General features: G+C 42.3%; 1 long non-coding RNA gene across 4 annotated transcripts in view; it reads right to left on the reverse strand.

Moving 5' to 3' along the window:
* Positions 1-16039, reverse strand: part of LOC130273536 (uncharacterized) — a 55008-nt gene that overhangs the window by 4415 nt on the left and 34554 nt on the right. For all 4 annotated transcript variants that reach the window (XR_008844024.1, XR_008844025.1, XR_008844023.1 and 1 more), the window contains one exon: positions 7517-7620. This is a non-coding gene — a long non-coding RNA (uncharacterized LOC130273536). The remainder of the gene's footprint in view (positions 1-7516; positions 7621-16039) is intronic.

Consider the following 16039-nt stretch of genomic DNA (forward strand, 5'->3'; position numbering starts at 1 on the left):
CAACCCGTGGTAACCGTGAGTAGCCAACTGCTGGCATTTTCTGCCAGTAGACAATCGATACTATTAGCACCAGTATTGCCTGAACTGGATAGGTGCTTACTTGTAGGTACACTCATGGTATTGCTTAAACTGTAAATACTTTTGTAATTTCTATTTGGTGATAGCCCTTACTTTGATAATTTTTGATATTTTAACTGTAAATTGGGAATATTGATTCTATGTAAGTTGCCTGGTTAACCCCTGAGGAACCCACCGATGTGGTAGAAACGCATCAGGTATACCAGAGCAAGGGCATGTATTATATTGCCAGGGATTTATAGGGCGCAGTCCAAGGGATATATCGGGGCAGGGGTCGCTCTTTTTAGGGCGAGTGCCCCGACAGTCCCTGTGGGAGCAGGGGTAGTCTACACTACATCTCCCCGATAGGGTGTTTTAGGGTGATTAATGCACTTTTGAGCGCCACTGCTCTCCTCACTATCCCCCATATAGACGCACCTCCATCTAGTGTGGTCTATATATTTTAGATCTGGTGTCAACCCAAACTACTGGCTTTTGTTGTGGGGCCTGTGCTAATGATTGGTTTTAGACGTGTCTGATTAAAAGTTACATTTTAAAGTGTGTACCCCTCTGTGAATTATTATACTTTCTGGTACTTTTGGTATTCCCCTAAGTGGATTTAACTGTGAATTATAGGTTGTTTGTAACTCTCGCACTCGCCTGATACAGTTTTTTTGTTCGGGGTACAGGTCTGCACTGGTTTAGTTAGTGTTAGACAGGGAATTGTTCGGGGAATGTTTTACATTTTTTTTTATCTGTTTTTGTTGTTCTGTGTTGTGATGTCCTTGTTGTTTGTCTTTGTTGTATGGGTGTGTGTGGTGTGCCTGGGAGCTCTCCTAGTTGAACGGTTTGTTTCTGTGTGGAATATCGTGCCCTCTTTGTGCTTCTCACTTGTTTCATGATGGGGTCCCTTAAAATACTCAGTTGGAATGTCCAAGGCCTTAATTCCAAGTTCAAGAGAGCACTGTGCCTAGATTTTGTAAAGAGACACTCCCCACATATCATTTGTTTACAAGAAACTCACCTTTACGGGTCAGAAAGTGTTGGCCCTCAAGAGGGCATGGGTTGCAAGGGGATATCATTCTTCTTATTCATCATTAGTTAGGTGGGCTAACGGATAAATTGACTTCTTTCCCTACTGACCCTGTTCTTTTTATAGGAGACTTCAATGTTGTTTCTGATCCCCAGCTTGATCGCACCAATGCTGCAGACCCCGGCTCATCTGCATTGGCTTCTTGGCGTCTGGGGCTAGCTCTTACTGAACTCTGGAGATGGAAATATCCAGACGACTCTGTTTTCTCCTTTTATTCCTCAGTGCACAAGTCCTTCTCTCGTATTGATCTCGCCTTTGCTTCGGCTGACCTATTGCCAGCGGTGAGTGACGTGTGTTATACCAGTAGAGGGATCTCAGATCATTCTGCCCCCTTGTCTCTGGGTCCTCGTCCCTCCTCTCGGTTGTGGAGAATGCACCCGGGGTGGCTTCAGGCAGAGGAGGTTTCTTCCACTCTAGATGTTGCACGTACTGATTATTGGACACATAATGCCTCCCATCTGGATGTCTTTATCCAATGGGATGCCTATAAGGCAACTATTCGGGGAGCATCTGTGGCCGGTGTGGCGGGTAGGAGAATGGAGTCGGGTGCCCAAGAGAGGAAGTTACAGTCTGAAATAGGGGTCCTTGAGGCTGCAGTGGTTAGGGATCCTACTCCCGAGGCAGAAAGGGCATGGGCCAAGGAGCAGCAGTCTCTTCTGATTATACAGAAGGATCATTTACACTTGAAAATGGCAGACAGGGAAGCGGCCATATTTGAATTTGGAGACCGAAATGGTAAACTGTTAGCTATCTTGTCCAGGGAGAGCCATCCTGTAACTTCCATACCCTGTAAACATATTAAGGATGGGACTCTTAGCTCTGACCCGATGGTTATTAATGGGATCATTCACTCCTTTTATAGTTCCCTTTACTCCTCATCCTCTAGGGTGTCCCTTGAGACTATACTGTCCTTTCTGGGAGAGTTGCCCCTTAGTCCCTTGATCTCACTTCAGTCCTCTGCCCTTGAGGCCCCTTTGACAGCTGAGGAGGTGTCAAGGGTTATAAACGACTTACCCTCTGGGAAGACTCTGGGATTCAATGGTTAGGTGGGGGATTGGTACAGGCAGAATGAGGAGAAATTGACTCCTATCCTGCTTAATCTTTATGCAAAGGCCTTGGAGTCTGGGGCCCTGCCTGAATCTATGAGAGAGGCCCTTATTGTGGTACTTCTCAAGCCTGGAAAGGATCCGACTTTGCCAGACTCTTATCGCTCCATATCCCTTCTTAATGTTGATATAAAAATTCTGGCAAAGGTACTGGCAAACAGGCTTAGAGGAGTCATTTCTTCAGTGGTTCACCCTGACCAGACTGGGTTTATGCCTGGGAAGGCCACCGATATTAATGTCAAGAGATTACAGGTAAACCTCTCTGCAGTGGCGGAGGACGTTTCTCCTGGTTATGTAGTTAGCCTTGATGTATATAAGGCCTTTGACTCAGTTGAATGGCACTATATTTGGTGCCTGATGCAAGTCCTCCACTTTGGACCTGTTTTTAGGGCATGGATTCGCTTACTACATGACATCCCTAGGGCCTGCATATGTACCAATTTAGCGATATCTGACTCATTTCGTGGAGCCTCTGGCGGCGGCAGTTCATGCCTCCGCTTCCATTAAGGGAATTTCTAGAGGAACCCTGATCGAGAAGATCTCCATGTATGCCGATGACACCCTGGTATGTTTAGCTGATGTGGAGGGCTCCCTGTGTGCTCTGTTTGATCTTCTGGATAGATTTGGTGAGGTCTCGGGCCTTAGAGTTAATTGGGCTAAATCATCTATTATGTCCTTGTCCCGGGAAGGGGTTCTGCCTTCTACATTGCCCAATGGTCTATGGGCTGTATCGCGATTTAGGTATTTGGGAGTGGAGGTGTCTCCTTGTAATACTGAGTTTATGACCCTTAATTTAGACTCTTTTCTGGAAAACACAGTTACACGTCTACAGGCATAGGACTCCTTACCCTTATCCTTAGTGGGTAAGATTAATGTTTTCAAGATAATATTCCTCCCAAAATTTCTATAACCTTTTTTCATTTGTCACTTATTGTTCCCCCTTGTTTTTTTTTTTTTTTGTTAAACTGAATGGAGCTCTGAGATCCTTCTATTGGCAGGGTAAACCTCCGAGATTGGGACAGATGCTGCTCCAGGCGCTAAAACAGCGGGGATGCCTTGCTGCTCCTAATATGCATAACTATTTTCTAGCTTCACAACTGGTGTATGCAGCCTGGTGGATCGACCTGGATCTCTCTAATGCCTTCACGGGCCTGGCAGGGGCTCTCATGGGTTCCTATGAGACACTGACTAATGTATTGTACAGGTGTGTTTCCTCTTCATCACTGTTGACTCCTGTTAAGATGGTGGCGGCGGTTTGGTTGGTGGTTTCTGGGCGCTTTACTAAGCCGGTAGTTTCTCCCCGAGCACCCCTGTGGGGTAACCCTCATTTGGGCCACCTGTGGGAGTTGGAGGCAGCCGGGTTTTGGAGCTCCCATGGAATCAAATTCACTGTGCATTTGTTTGGAGATGACTGTGTCTTTCCTTAATTTGCGGACTTGAGAGATCGTTTTCATGTCCCTCAGGATGCCCATTACACGTATCTTCAGTTGGGTTTCTACACTGTTTGGTTCCCTGGAAGTTACCCCAGTGTTTAATGATTTGGAGTTGCTCCTGGTGACCGCCGACCTGTCTAAGCCCCTCACTCAGATTTATGACTTGTTGCAATCGGTGGGTCCAGATCCATTTGCTATTGCGCAACTAAAGTGGGTCGATTATATTCCTAGTCTCTCAGGGGAAATGTGGAAAGAAGTGGTTAATACATATCATTCTACAGTGGTTAGTGCCCCAAACATTATCATTCAGTTTAGGTTTGTTCTCCGCTTATATTATACCATTAGACTACACCGTATGGGGGTCTCAGGGTCGGATGTTTGTTTCAGGTGTGGGAGAGAGAAAGGCACTTTTTTGCATGTGATGTGGCATTGTTCTTGTGTTATGCCCTTTTGGAGAGAGATGTTACAATTGGTATCTGATCATCTGGAGATTCCGTTTTAACACCGGAGGTTTGCTTGTTGGGAGTCATTAATGGTTTAGTGACAGGCTCTTATAGGCGAATATTGATTTGTTTTCTCCTGTTTTGTGCACGTAGAGTTATAGTGATGGCCTGGAAGGACAGGTCTACCCCTCCTATATCCCGATGGATTGACCTGGTAAATAGATATGTTCCCCTCTATCATGCCCTGTACGTGAGTCGTAGATGTCCCAAGAAATTTGATAAGGTATGGGTGCCGTAAATGATGTTAGATGTCTCTACAGATCCCCTGATTCGTGAGCCCTCCCAGTCTTAATGTAATTAATGGGATGGATGGGGAGCTCCTAGGACGTGTTCTGGTGTGTGTGTGTGTGTGTGATCGGTTGTGTCTATGGTTGCGGTATTACTGGTGTTGGTTGTTCTCAGAGGGGATACCCATTACCCGGCTAAGTATAATGTCTTATGATTTTTGGAAGACTGATTGCTCCTATTGCTTATTCTTACATCCTGTCTTATTGACCATTATGTAATTTGGTACGGGAGGGGAAGTGGGTGCTCCTCATGGGGTTGTTTGAAGTGTTTGTTGTTACTTTTTCATTGAAAACTAATAAAAAAATATATTTTCAACAAAAAAAATAAATAAATAAAGTAGCTCGGTCCCACCAACTTGCACTTCAGCCACATAGCAAAAAAATTATTTTCAATGGAATTTACTCTGGTTGGGTGACAGTTAATAGTGGGGTACCACTGGGTGCACTTCTTTTCAATATGTTTATTAATGACCTTGTAGAGGCATTACAGAATAGAATCTCTATATTTGTGGATGACAGTAAACTGGGTAGGGTGATCACCACAGAGGATGATAACATAATATTACAGAGGTATCTGGAGAAGCTGGAGGCTTGGGCCCAAACGTGGCAAATTAAGTTTAATGTGGAGAAATGTAAGGTGATGCACTTGATGACATGAAACCAAAATGTACAATTATGTGCTAAATAATAAGACATTAGGAAAAGCTACTACCAAAAAGGACTTGGGGGTACTGGTGGACAGTAAACTCTACTTTAGTGATCTGTGTCAGGCAGCGGATGCCAAGGCTAACAAAATCATGTGATGTATCAAGAGAGGCATAGAGGCATGTGATAAGGACATCGTTTTGCCGCTGTATAAATCATTAGTCAGACCACATATGGAGTATTGTGTCCAATACACCTGTATATGAGAAGAACCTGGCTGAACTGGAGAGGTTGCAAAGGAGGGCGATAAAAAAGATTATTAATGGTATGGGGATTACATGACCAGGACAGGTTATCAAGCTTGGGGTTATTTTGGAGAAAATACGTGCAATTTGATCACAATGTACAAATATATGAATGGACAGTACAGAGACCTTTCTAATGATCTTTTTATACCCAGGCCAGTAACCATGACAAGAGGGCATCCTATACTAGAGGATCCTATAAAAAGGTTTCACCATCATCACAGACAGAGATTCTTTACTGTAAGAGCAGTGAGACTATAGAATTCTGAAAAAATATAGTACAAGTTATAGATATGATTTATGTGGTTGATCCAGGGACTTATTCTGATGAGCTGACATATTCCCAGTAAAGAGGTAGTGCAGGGGATTGAACTTGTGAGACACATATCCCCTATCCACCGGACAGAGGATATGTGTCTGATTGCAGGGAGTCTGACCGTTGGGACTTCCCACGATCTCCTGTTGTCACGATCACACCCTGTCGGTCCAGCTAAGACGCTAGAGAGAGTGTGATGGTGCAAGGGTTAAGGCCACCAGACCTCTGGGTATCCACTACTAGTCCCAGCAAGTCACCAAATTAACCCTTAGATAAATGTGTTTCCACCAGAGCTGCCTTCAGTGAGCTCATATATTTAGAGATCAAAGACCAGAGCTGATTAATTAAACATTTAATCTGATAAAAGGTATCACAGTGCTATATATATATAAAAAATACAGAAACAAATTACATACAGGTATAAAAATATATAAAGAGTTTAGCAAGGCAAGTTCAGAAAACAAAAGATGAAGTTCTTACAGCATGATGATATAGCAGTCCATGAGTGAGTGAGAGTCCATGAGAGTGCTGTTCTTAGGATGGTCTTGTCAGCTTGTTGCACAGCCTTGAACACCCTGAGTCTAGCATTGTTAAATATTATATATCTGCCTTTTTGGAGGGAGACTCCATTCCCCCCTCCCCTCTTATCCCACCAGGGGGGCATCTCTGTCCCTGGCCCTCTTATCTGGTTGATTATATGATGGGACCAGAGTGCATGACTTCCTGCTGCTTCAAAAGAGCCTTTGACTTCAAAGGAGATGTAAACAAACATCCAGACCCCCAACAAAATGCAATACACAAACCCACAGTCTGAATGACCTCCACCCCCAGGTCTTGGATAATACCTCACACACAGTTATAATTTATAATACACATATAGGATTTTAATAATCAGGCCTTGGGCCTGACACCTGTACAGGGCCCTGTCTACTTGCCCAACCTCGGTGCGCTCTGGCCCCTACTGGCTGCGGGAGACATTGCTGTGGCTGGTGATTGACTGAAAGGGATGTTACTTGCGCTCAACCGGGAAGGTGGGGGCCAGAGTGCGCCAAGGACAGCTGAGTAGACGGGGAGATTTTGTAGACATGGGCTAAGTGATTAATAAGTTCAGTTCCTCGGACTACCCTTTCAGTTAGCTAAATAATTATTGTAATAACGAGAGAACCTATACACTTAGGAAGATTAAAGTGGTATTCCAGGCCCAAACTTTTATATATATATATATATATATATATATATAAACTGGCTCCGGAAAGTTACAGATTTGTAAATTACTTCTATTAAAAAATCTTAATCCTTCCAATATTTATTAGCTTCTGAAGTTGAGTTGTTGTTTTCTGTCTAACTGCTCTCTGATGACTCACGTCCCGGGAGCTGTGCAGTTCCTATGGGGATATTCTCCCATCATGCACAGCTCCTGGGACGTGACATCATCATTGAGCAGTTAGACAGAAAACTATAGAAGCTAATAACTATTGGAAGGATTAAGATTTTTTAATAGAAGTAATTTACAAATCTGTTTAATTTTCCAGAGCCAGTTGATTATATATATATATATCTATATATATATATATATAAAGTTTTTGCCTGGAATACCCCTTTAACTAATTGTTAGCTATTGTAAACTGAAACTATGCTATCTACAAATGCACTAGATTTATCATGGTGGCAAATTGCTAATCAGCCAATCACATGGTAGCAACTCTGCATGTAGGCATGTAAACGTGGTCAAGAAAACTTACTGAATTTACTGAAAGGTGTTTTAACTTACTTTGAATGTGGCATGGTTCTTGGTGCTAGGCAGGCTGGCCTGAGTATTTCAGAAACCGCTGATCTACTGGTATTTTCACACACAGCCATCACTAGGAGAATAGTCTGAAAAAGAGAAAATATTAAGTGAGTGGCAGTTGTGTGGACAAAAATGCCTTGGGGATGTCAGAGGTCACAGGAAAATGGCAGACTGGTTCAACCAAGGTATGCAGAATACCATCTCGGAATGTACAGCACATCAAACCTTAAAGAAGATGGGCTACAGCAGCAAAAGACCACAATGGTTGCCACTCCAGTGAGCTAAGAACATGAAACAGAGATGACAATTAGCACAGGCTCACCAAAATTGGACAATGCAAGACTGTAAGAACATTTTCTTGGCACACTTTGAGCCCCTTAGTACTAACTGAGCATAATTGTAATGTGTACAGCCTTCCTGAGTATTGTTGCTGATGTTTTACCATGTCACAAAGCTTACATTATCTCAAACTGGCTTCTTGAATATGACAATGAGTTCACTGTACTACAAGGGTCTCCTCAGTCACCAGGTCAAAATGATCCAATCTTTCAATTAACAAGGAGTTAGGCAGTACAACAAAATGTATCCCCTATCTGCAAATAAAGGGATAAGAATCAGATTGAGGGGGCTGCTTGGAACTCCCCCGATATGCGGTACCGTGCCCTGGCTCTTTTCATGAAAAGTGGCGTGTCGACCACTGCACAAAGCGGTAGCCAACATTAACCCCTTAAGGACGCAGGACGTAAATGTACGTCCTGGTGAGGTGGTACTTAACGCACCAGGACGTACATTTACGTCCTAAGCATAACCGCGGGCATCGGAGCGATGCCCGTGTCATGCGCGGCTGATCCCGGCTGCTGATCGCAGCCAGGGACCCGCCGGCAATGGCCGACGCCCGCGATCTCGCGGGCGTCCGCCATTAACCCCTCAGGTGCCGGGATCAATACAGATCCCGGCATCTGCGGGAGTTCGCGATTTAAATGAACGATCGGATCGCCCGCAGCGCTGCTGCGGGGATCCGATCATTCATAACGCCGCACGGAGGTCCCCTCTCCTTCCTCCGTGCGGCTACCGGCGTCTCCTGCTCTGGTCTGTGATCGAGCAGACCAGAGCAGAAGATCACAGAGAACACTGATCTGTTCTATGTCCTATACATAGAACAGATCAGTATTAGCAATCATGGTATTGCTATGAATAGTCCCCTATGGGGACTATTCAAGTGTAAAAAAAAAATGTTAAAAAATGTAAAAGTAAAAGTAAAAAAAAAGTGAAAAATCCCCTCCCCCAATAAAAAAGTAAAACGTCCGTTTTTTCCTATTTTACCCCCAAAAAGCGTAAAAAACATTTTTTATAGACATATTTGGTATCGCCGCGTGTGTAAATGTCCGAACTATTAAAATAAAATGTTAATGATCCCGTACGGTGAACGGCGTGAACGAAAAAAAATAAAAAAAGTCCAAAATTCCTACTTTTTTAATACATTTTATTAAAAAAAAAAATTATAAAAAGTGTATTAAAAGTTTTTTATATGCAAATGTGGTATCAAAAAAAAGTACAGATCATGGCGCAAAAAATGAGCCCCCATACCGCCACTTATACGGAAAAATAAAAAAGTTAGAGGTCATCAAAATAAAGGGATTATAAACATACTAATTTGGTTAAAAAGTTTGTGATTTTTTTTAAGCGCAACAATAATATAAAAGTATATAATAATGGGTATCATTTTAATCGTATTGACCCTAAGAATAAAGAACACATGTCATTTTTACCATAAATTGTACGGCGTGAAAACAAAACCTTCCAAAATTAGCAAAATTGCGTTTTTCGTTTTAATTTCCCCACAAAAATAGTGTTTTTTGGTTGCGCCATACATTTTATGATATAATGAGTGATGTCATTACAAAGGACAACTGGTCGCGCAAAAAACAAGCCCTCATACTAGTCTGTGGATGAAAATATAAAAGAGTTATGATTTTTAGAAGGCAAGGAGGAAAAAATGAAAACGTAAAAATTAAATTGTCTGAGTCCTTAAGGCCAAAATGGGCTGAGTCCTTAAGGGGTTAATGACCCCCCCCCCCCCATGCATCTCTATGGTAAGGCCAGAGATACAGCGTTCGGGTATCTCTGGCTCTCCTATAGAGGTGCATCATGGAGGGGGCATGTCGGCCACAGCTTTATGCCCTGGTTGACACACTGCATTCATGCAGAGAGCCAGGTGCCGAGCGGGAGATCACGGGGTCCTGCGGATAGGGGATAAGTTTTGTTATACTGGACTACTCCTTTAAGCAATAACTGAAAGTGACCAAATAGGATGTGCTCAGTCTGCTAATGCACATAACTAATTCTACAAGAATTTAAAGTTCATTTAAAGACCCAGAAACCTGAAGTAAGTTCCAGATCATTTCACATGTAGGTGGTATGACTTCACAAGGTAATGATTGGAGTTTCAAATTTTTATTGGGCAATTGAAAAGACTAATGGGTAAGAGAACACCATCCTGGATTATATTTTATGGGAAATACTAAGGCATACCAGACCTACCCTGCATATAACTGATGCATTCTGTATGGTATTTTAACACTGTGTGAACAAGGGCTAGCTTTGAAATCTACTCAGCTTGTCCGTCTACTTCAAAACTATATATTGTTCAATAATGCTAACTGTAATCAGCAGAGCTGGCATCAGCCCTGGCAACCTATGCTTGTCAAGCTGGGTAGTTGCCCAGGGCCAGACTGGGACTAAAAAGCAGCCCTAGAACTCAAACCCACCCAGGCCACATACAATAGCGCCCCCACCTATGATAGAAAATAGTGGTGTGCAATGCATAATTTTGTAAATTCAGCTTTATTAAAGGGTTACTGTCATTTCAAAAAACCATCAATTATAAGAAATGTGAATAGCTAAAACATATTTCTCAAACTTGCTGTTCGGGAAATGAATGTCTGTTCCTGTTTTGGTTTTACACAGAGGTAATAAATGATACTTCAGTTTACATACATTAATAGATACACAACACAAGACCTACTTTCCATACAGCAGGTAACATAACTTAAAGTAGTTTGTTCTGCTTTTGGTATTATTTTTAACTATTTACCATTCAAGAACAAAGACATTTTTTCATTTTTGCACTTATGTTTTTTCCTCATCACTTTCTAATAGCCATAATGCTTACAATTTTCCACCTACTGACCCATATAAAGGCTTGTTTTTTGCGCCGCCACTAATTGTACTTTGTAATGACATCACTCATCTTACTACTAAATATACAGTTAACAAAAAAATGATTTGTAAAAATTGAAAATAAAATGCCATTTTGTAATTTTGGGGGCTTCCGTTTCTGCACAGTGCATTTTTCTGTAAAATTGAAATAATTATCTTTATTAAGTAGGTCCATAATATTTAAAGGATACCCAATATATATATATATATATATATGTATATATATATATATATATATATATATATATATATATATATATATATAATAGGTTTGGTTTACTTTATAACTTCTTTTTCAAAAAATTATAACTTTAAAAAAAAAAATTTGTAGACATAAAAATCTAAATCTAAATTTTTTTTTTCTGTATACCGTGCTGTTTCATGACTTATTTTTTGTGCCAAAATTTGTTGTACGTACTAGATAAATAATGTTATATTCTAATAGCTCTGACAATTATGCATGTGACAATACCTAGTAGGGGGGATTTATCAAAACCAGTGTAGAGGAACAGTTGCATATAGCAACCAATTAGATTCATTTTTCACAGGATATGGGCAACAGCACCACTCTTCCGTTGCACAGATTTTGATGAATCTCCCCCTGTATGTTTATTTTTACTATGTTTACATGTTTTTTAAATGGAAAAGGGAGGTGATTTGAACTTTTAATATGAAAGAGGTTAATGTATGTTTTTTTTAATCTTTATTAAACTTTTCTTTACACTTTATTAGTCCCCTTAGGGTATTTCTAGGAGTAATTATTAGATTCCTCATACAGATAAATGGAGCTCTACTGAACTGCATTGATCTGTGTAATCTGCACTCCATTGGTAAAGCCTGCTTTGGGCAGGCTCTATCAGTTAAAGAGCCAGGACCAGTAAGCTGCAGGATAGTGATCCACCCCACTAGACCACCAGGAACAGTTTAAAGTTACTTTAGTCACCCGAAGCTTTGACAGCGGCGATCTAAAGTGTTAATAGCATGCTGCAGCGATCCCTGCGTGACAGCTATTAGCAGCGCCCCCCAGCTGCTATAATCATCTAGGGGGACATCAGGTATGGAGCGAGCTTGACTCAGGAGCCTGCTCCATACACCCTGAGCAGCTCCATGACAGACTAAATCTGTCATAGGTCACACAGGGGTTAAGGGGGTATCTACATGTAAAATATCCTGCCCATAATTGATGTGCAGGTTTTGAAGCAGACTTGATTGCAGATTTTATGCTGCAGATTTCAATGTAAACTAAATGACTGAATACAGCTTCAAATCCTGTGCATGAAATATGAGCAGGATACTGTACGTGTGAATAGACCCTAAGAAGGAAATGCAGATAGGTCACTATATTACTTTTGAAAGTTGCATTCTCTGCTAAAAATTACCAAAACTGTTGGATAGTTGTAAGCAGAGGTGTCGCCTGGGTGGGGGCTAATAGGGCTATAGCCCCGGTGTGGGCCCCATAGCCCCGAGTCTGGCTCCGGCCCACTCGCTTATGGAGATCCAGGACACTTGTCCAAGATCCCCAGGCGATGAAGCACTGTCTTCAGCTTTATGCGCGCCTCACACACATACAGATGAAAACTCCCTGTCAGTGTAAGCCGCATGCCTGCGGCTTTCACGGACAGAAGAGCGTGACCTGTGCCCCCAAGCAGTGCAGGCACGATGATGTCACTCATCGGTGCCTGCACTGTGAAGGAATAAGAATGCGGCTGGTGTCTTCTGCTGTTGGACTTGCTTGCTGAGTATCTGTGTTTTATTTTTATTTTTTTTTACTTTATTTCCAACCCGGCACAAAGAAAGGGAGGGAGAAAGGAAGGAGGGAATGAGAAGAGGATGCAGGTATGTAGTGTTTTCCAACCAGGGTGCCTCCAGGAGTTGCAAAACTCTGGGCATGCTGGGAGTTGTAGTCTTTCAACAGCTGGAGGCACCTTGGTTAGGAAACAGTGACCTACCTACATACCTGGCAACCTAACTACCTACTGCAGTGTTTACCAACCACAGTGCCTTCAAAAGTTGCAAAACTACAACTCCCAGTATTCCCAGACAGCCAGAGGCTGTCCACATATTTTGGGACTTTTAGTTATGCAACAGGTGGAGACACCCTGGTTGGGAAACACTGACCTAGCTACATACCTGCTATATACCTTGCCTACCTAACTACTTACATACCTGGCTACCTAGCATCCTGGCATCCTAACTACTTACCTACAAAACTGGCTGCCTACATACCTGGCTACCTAACTAGCTACCTACATACCTGCCTATCTGACTACCTACCTACAGACCTGGCTACATACATACCTGGCTACCTAGCTACATACCTGGCTACCTAGCTACCTAACTAGCTACCTACATACACGGCTACCTAACTATCTAGCTACATACCTTATTACCTAGCTAGCTGCTTACATGCCTGGATAGTTACCTACCTACATACCTGGCTAGTTTCCTACCTACATACCTGGCTACCTAACTACCTGGCTAGTTACCTACCTACATACCTGGATATCTTACTACCTAGTTAGCTACCTACCTGCCCACTTTCACTGAGCAGAAAACCAAGGGGGGGGCATTATTATAGTTTGGGGGCCTATAGATGGGATGATTGTGTAGAGGTGGGCACTGGAAAATGTGGAATCTAACATCCTGCAGATGTTGAAGAGATGAAGTTTGGCTGAAGGAAGTTGACATGCTGGTGTGAGCCGAATGGAAAAAGGAAAAAGGGCACCGCCGATCAGAAAAGACACCTGTGAGTTCCCTAGATGTAACTTATGGGTACGTTCACATATGCATATTTTCTGCTGCAGATTTGCTCCAGTAAATGTTGCTGCCCATAGACTACAATGGGTAGCAAAATCTGCTACAGAAAATCTTCAGCAGATCTGCAGCAGAAAATATGCATGTGGGAACGTACCCTAAAAGTGGTAGTCCATTGGAAACATCTTATCCCCTATCCAAAGGTACCCCAGTGACCGCGACCCCCCCCCCCCCCCCCCGGATCTCCAGACTGGCAGTGGCGGAGTCCAGAACACGGAAGCTTGCAGCTTCCACGTTCGTGACGTCACACCACGCCCCCTCCATTCATGTCTATGGGAGGGGGCATGACGGCTAGTACATAGCCATGTCGCCTCCTCCCATAGAGGTAAATGGAGGGGGGCATGGTGGCCAGTCATCGGGATAAGATGTTTCCATCTGAGCAATCCTTTAATCACTTATATAGTATACAGATCCTGTGTACAGCTGATATCTACATCTGTATAGTCCTGTATATGCATTTAAATTTGTTTGGAGATTCTGACCGTTTTTGCTTTTTGTACTGGTATTATTGGTAATTTTGGTCAGTAACAGTATGGTGATAATTTGTATGGTGATAATATTCCTCCTTGTATACTGGTATTATTGGTAATATTGGTCTCAGTTTTGGTCAGATTTGGCCAGTAACAGTATGATGGTAATATGTTTGGTGATAATATTCTTCCATGTTTACTGGTATTATTATTCGTAATATTAGTCTCAGTATACAGGATTCAGTCAGTAACAGTATGATGGTAATATGTATGGTGATAATATTCCTCCGTGTATACTGGTATTATTATTAATATTAGTTTCAGTATACAGGATTTGTTCAGTAACAGTATGATGGTCTGATATGAGTGTGATTTCTGAAACAGTTGCCCATTGGTAGTAGTGAGTATATTTAATGGAGGAGGCTGTGTGCCATTGGGCGTGAATGAGGGTGTGGTTTGGGGTGTGGTTGGGGGTGTGGCTTTGGCTATGGGCTCTAGTCTTTTGGAAACCTAGAAAGGCCCCTGGTTGTTAGGTAAAAAAACTGTACCTTTTCAGGAGCTGACTTTGGTTGCCAAAATTGCCTTTACATCGTTTTGGTCAAGTGTCAAGGAGGCAGGGCCTAGATGCTTAGGTGCCATAGCCGGCCACACATCCTTGCTTGCCCTCACCTCCCATCCCCCTAGTTTGATGTACAGAACGATGGGGGACATTTATCATTCTTTGGTAAGCGAGTTCTATAGGCATTTTTTTTCTTGCTTTGGTTTTTGCTTATGCGTGACATATTTATTATACTATCACAGGGGGTTGATAAATCTGGCTCACATAAGCAAAAACCAATAAAATTACTTTGGAATAGCATTTTCTTAGCACACATAGGCAAAAAAAAATGTATGTGTGTTTATTACATTTTTTTTTTACCACTTTTTCCCCCCTAAATGTACTAACCCATTTTTTGTTTTCTTTTTCTTTTCATTTCAGATCTATCTATCCTGTGGGCTACTTCAGATTTAGTGGATTACGATTACCAGCATTTTTTTTTGGTTAATATTCACTACATTGTGTAGCGAGGGCTTGTGGGGGAGTGTTCTTTGGAATAAAAGTTTTTTAAATGTGTTTTTTTATTTTTTTTTATTTACTTTACAGGCTTAGTAGTTGAAGTCATCTTATAGACGGAGTCCATTTCTAAGCCGGGGCTTAGCGTTAGCCCCAAAAACCGCTTGCTCTAACCCCCGATTATTACCCCAGTACCTGCCGCCACAGGGCCGGAAGCATATTAAATGGCGCTCCTGTGCCTGGGCGGTAACAGGCTGGCATTATATAGGCTGGGGAGGGCCAATAAAAATGGTCCTCGCCCACCCTGGTAACGTCAGGCTGTTGCTGTTTGGTTGGTATCTGGCTGAGAATAAAAATATTGGGAACCCAATGCATTTCTCTTTTATTATTTATTTATGAAGAAAAAAAATGCATAGGGTTCCCCATATTTTCATTCTCAGCCAAATACCAACCAAGCAACAACAGCTTGACGTTGCCAGGGTGGGCGAGGACCATTGTTACTGGCACTTCCCAACCTAAATAATGCCAGCATGTTACCGTCTAGGTCCAGGAGCACCATATTTGATGCTCTGGGCCTGTTTGTAGTGGCTCTTCCCGGTACCCCTGTGGTGGTGGGTACTGGGGTAATAATCGGGGGTTAGCGCTAGCTGTTTTTGGTGCTAACGCTAAGCCCAGGCTTAGTAATGGATTCTGTCTATAAGACGGCTTCCACTACTAAGCCTGTAAAGTAAAAAAATTTTTAAAACAACACGTTTAAAAACTTTTTTCTCCAAAAAGCACTCCCTCACAAGCTCTCGTTAACCATTTTATTAAAGGGGTTCTCCACATAAGGTGATTTTAGTATGTACCTGGCAGACAGTAATGGACATGCTTAGGAAGGCTCTGCGCTTGTCTTGGGGCTAAATGGCTATGTTGTGAGATTACCATAACACTGTGGCTATCTTTTTG

The sequence above is a fragment of the Hyla sarda genome, chromosome 5 (assembly GCF_029499605.1).
Source record: "Hyla sarda isolate aHylSar1 chromosome 5, aHylSar1.hap1, whole genome shotgun sequence".
Classification (NCBI taxonomy): Eukaryota; Metazoa; Chordata; class Amphibia; order Anura; family Hylidae; genus Hyla; species Hyla sarda.